This window comes from Rhododendron vialii, chromosome 4a (assembly GCF_030253575.1).
Source record: "Rhododendron vialii isolate Sample 1 chromosome 4a, ASM3025357v1".
Taxonomy (NCBI): domain Eukaryota; kingdom Viridiplantae; phylum Streptophyta; class Magnoliopsida; order Ericales; family Ericaceae; genus Rhododendron; species Rhododendron vialii.
This window is the reverse complement of record NC_080560.1, coordinates 23,900,275-23,905,413: the sequence shown is the minus strand read 5'-3', so window position 1 is coordinate 23,905,413 and position 5,139 is coordinate 23,900,275.

Genomic DNA, 5,139 nt, shown 5'->3' with positions numbered 1-5,139 from the left:
TGTACCCGTACAGTACTGTACCTTTTTGGTGTGGTTTGGTACCGTGTGGACGTACTCGTACGGTATTGTACCATTTTTGTGGGAGATGGTACCCTATGGATGTACTCGTACGGTATTGTACCATTTTGGTATGGTTTGGTACCGTATGGATGTACGCGTACAGTATTGAACCATTTTGGTTTGGTTTGATACTGTATGGAGGCACTTGTACAGTATTGTACCATTTTGGTGTGGTTTGGTACAGTATGGACGTACTCGTATGGTATTGTACCGTTTTAGAGTGGTATGGTACGGTATGGATGTACTCGTACGGTATTGTTCCTTTTCGTGTGCTATGGTACCATATGGATGTACTCATTCGGTATTGTACCATTTTCGTGTGGCATGGTACCGTATGGGTGTACTCGTATGGTACTGTACCGTTTCGGCGTGGTTTGGTACCGTGTGGATTACTCATATTGTATTGTACCCTTTTGCTGTGGTATGGTACCGTATTGATGTACTTGTATGGTATTGTACCATTTTCCTGTGCTATGGTACCATATGGATGTACTCGTACGGTATTGTACCATTTTCGTGTGGCATGGTACCTGATGGGTGTACTCGTACGGTACTGTACGATTTCGGTGTGGTTTGGTACCGTGTGGACGTACTCGTATGGTATTGTACCATTTTGGTGTGGTATGGTACTGTATGGATGTACTGGTATGGTATTGTACCATTTTGGTGTGGTTTGGTACCATATGGACGTACTCGTACGGTATTGTACCATTTTGTTGTGGTTTTGTACCGTATGGACGTACTCCTATGGTATTGTACCGTTTTGGTGTGGTATGGTGCCGTATGGACGTACTTGTATGGTATTGTACCGTTTTGGTGTGGTTTGGTACTGTATGGACGTACTCATATGGTATTGTACTATTTTCGTTTAGTACGGTATCATATGGATGTACTCATACGGTATTGTACCATTTTGGTGTGGTTTGGTACCGTAAGGATGTACTCGTACGTTGTTGTAACATTTTGGTGTGATTTTGTACTGTATGGATATACTCGTACATTATTGTACCTTTTTGGTGTGGTATGGTACTGTATGGAAGTACTCGTACGGTTTTGAACTATTTTGGTGTGGTTTCGTACCGTATGGAGGTACTCACACGGTTATGTACCATTTTGGTGTGGTTTGGTACCGTATGGGCGTACTCGTATGGTATTGTACTATTTTGGTATGGTATGGTACCGTATGGATATAGTCATGAGGTATTGTATCATTTTTGTGTGGTATGGTACGGTATGGAGGTACTCATAGGGGTTGTTTGGATGGAGGAGATGAAGGGGGATATGTGAGCCCCCCTGATTTGTACTCCGGCTCTCCCTCAAATTCGGTGTTTGGTTCAGTTTTTTGGAAGGGGGAGATAAACACTGTAGAAGTTCCATGTCTGGCCGAAGGTGGATTTGTGAAGGGGAGGTCAGACCCCGTTATTGGCAAATTCGAGGTGTTTTCAAACGATTTTACCCCTCCAAATCTCCCTTTATCTTTTCTCAGACTTGTTTTCATTTTCTGAAAACCAGACCAACGAGAGAGAGAGAGAGAGAGAGAGAGAGAGATATATATATGTATATATAGATCTTTCGGCCAAAAAACTCAGCTGAGGGATGACCGGCGGCAGACGGAAGATGCTTTGGGGGAGGTCGGATCTGTGGACCGTGGGTTGGGTTTCTGCAAATTTGAAGGGGATGAGGTAGTGCCAGTGGTGGGGAGTGAAGGGGAAAAGGAAGAGGAAATGGTCTCTGAAAAATGGCAAAAATGGAAAAATGGTTTCTGCAAACCCGTGGGTGGGGTTTCTCTTAAATGGGGTTTTTGGAAATTGGAATGGGGACAGGGAATAGGTAGTGGCAATGGTTGGAGTTGGTGGAAAATATCGAGTTATTGTAATTTATTTCAGAACAAATGTAAAATATCAAGTAATTGTAATTAATTCGAAATAAAACCAATTTTTAGCATCAAAAATCAAGGGGGGTAATTCAGTCATTCGACATCTAATCCCATCATAATACCTTTCATATCCTCCTTTTCAAAAAATCTTCCAAACACCACATTACAAATCCACCCTTCTTAACATATCACCCCTCATTACATATCCACCTTCAAATCCTCCTTCATTCTATATCCACCCAAAACAAATCCTCCATCCAAATAGTAAGGTGTTGTCCCATTTTGGTGTGGTATGGTACCATATCGACGTACTCGTACGGTATTGTTTCGTTTTGGTGTGGTTTGGTACCGTATGGACGTACTCGTACGGTATTATACCATTTTAGTGTGGTACGGCACCGTATGGATGTACCTGTATGGTATTGTACCATTTTGGTATGGTTTGGTACCGTATGGAGTTACTCGTAAGGTATTGTACCGTTTTGGTGTGGTTTAGTACCGTATCGATGTCCTCGTACAGTATTGTACCGTTTCGGTGTGGTTTGGTGCCGTATGGATTTACTTGTACGATATTGTACGATTTTAGTATCGTATGGACGTACTTGTACCGTATTGTACCATTTTGGAGAGGTATGGTACCGTATGGATGTTCTCGTACGGTATAGTACCATTTTGGTGTGGTTTGGTACCGTATGGATGTACTCGTACAGCATTGTACCATTTTGGTGTAATATGGCACAGTATGAATGTAATCGTATGGTATTGTACCGTTTTGGTGTGGTATGGTACCGCATGGCGGTTCTTGTATGGTATTGTTCGGTTTTGGTGTGGTTTGGTACCGTATGGACGTACTCGTACCGTATTGTACAGTTTTGGTATGGTATGGTACTATATGGATGTATTATATGGTATTATACCGGTTTGGTACCAAATGGACGTACTTGTACGGTATTGGTGTGGTATGGTACCGTATGGACGTACTCATATGGTATATTATGGTTATGGTGTGGTTTGGTACAGTATGTATGTACTCATACGGTACTGTACCATTTTGGTGTGGTATGGTACGATATGGATATACTTGTACGTTGTTGTACCATTTTGGTGTGGTTTGGTACCATATGAGGTGTACTCGTACGGTATTATACTATTTTGGCGTGGTATGGTACCGTATGGATGTACTAATATGGTATTGTACCATTTTGGTGCTGTTTGGTGCCTTATGGATGTACTCGTATGGTATTGTTCCATTTTGATATCGTATTGTACCGTATGGAGGTACTCGTACGGTATTGTACTGCTTTGGTACCGTTTGAATGTACACGTATATTATTATACCATTTTGGTGTGGTATGGTACTGTATGGAGGTACTCTAACAGTATTGTACCATTTTGGTGTTGTTTGGAGCCGTATGGATGTACTCGTATGGTATTGTACTATTTTGTTGCGGTTTGGTACCGTTTGGACGTACTCGTAAGGTATTGTACCATTTTGGTGTGGTATGGTGCTCTATGGATGTAGTCGTACCGTATTGTACCATTTTGATGTGGTTTGGTAAAGTAAGGATGTGCTCGTACGATATTGTACCATTTTGGTATGGTTTGGTACCGTAAGGACATACACGTACGGTATTGTACCGTTTTGGTGTGGTATGGTACGGTATGTATGTACTCGTACGGTATTGTAACATTTTGGTGTGGTATGGTACCATATGGATGTACTCGTACGGTATTGTACCATTTTGGTGTGGCATGCTACCGTATGGGTGTACTCGTACGGTACTGTACCATTTTGGTGTGGTTTGGTACCGTGTGGACGTACTCGTATGGTATTGTACCATTTTGGTGTGGTATGGTATCGTATGGATGTACTCGTACGGTATTGTACCATTTTTGTGTCCTATGGTACCATACGGATGTACTCGAATGGTATTGTAACATTTTAGTGTGGCATGGTACCGTTTGGTTGTACTCGTACGGTATTGTACCATTTTTGTGTGGGTTGGTAACGTGTGGACGTACTCGTTCGGTATTATACCATTTTGGTATGGTATGGTACCGAATGGATGTACTCTATCGTATTGTACCATTTTTTTGTGATTGGGTACCGTATGGATGTACGCGTATGGTATTGTACCATTTCGGTGTTGTTTGGTACCGTATGGAGGTACTCGTACGGTATTGTACCATTTTTGTGTGGTTCGAAACCGTATGGAGGTACTTTTATGGTATTGTACCATTTTGGTGTGGTACTTGTACGGTATGTATGTACTCGTACGGTATTGTAACATTTTGGTGTGGTATGGTACCATATGGATGTACTCGTACGGTATTGTACCATTTTGGTGTGGCATGCTACCGTATGAGTGTACTCGTACGGTACTGTACCATTTTGGTGTGGTTTGGTACCGTGTGGACGTACTCGTATGGTATTGTACCATTTTGGTGTGGTATGGTATCGTACGGATGTACTCGTACTGTATTGTACCATTTTCGTGTGCTATGGTACCATAGGGATGTACTCGAATGGTATTGTAACATTTTAGTGTGGCATGGTACCGTATGGTTTTACTCGTACGGTACTGTACCATTTTGGTGTGGGTTGGTAACTTGTGGACGTACTCGTTCGGTATTATATCATTTTTGTGTGATTGGGTACCGTATGGATGTACGCGTATGGTATTGTACCATTTTGGTGTTGTTTGGTACCGTATGGAGGTACTCGTACGGTATTGTACCATTTTTGTGTGGTTCGGAACCGTATGGAGGTACTTGTATGGTATTGTACCGTTTTAGTGTGGTTTGGTACCGTATTGATGTACTTGTACAGTATTGTACCATTTTGGTTTGGTTTGGTGCCGTAAGGATGTACTCGTAAGGTATTGTACCGTTTTGGTGTGGTATGGTACCGTATGGATGTACTCGTACGGTATTGTACTATTTTGGTGTGGTCTGGTACCGTATGAAGGTACTCGTAAGGTATTGTACCGTTTTCGTGTGGTTTGGTACCGTATTGATGTCCTCGTACAGTATTGTACCATTTTGGTACCGTATGGATGTACTTGTACAGTATTGTACCATTTTTGTACCGTATGGATTTACTAGTACGGTATTGTACAATTTTGGTGAGGTATGGTACCGTCTGGACGTTCTCGTACGGTACAGTACCATTTAGTTGTGGTTTGGTACCGTATGTATGTACT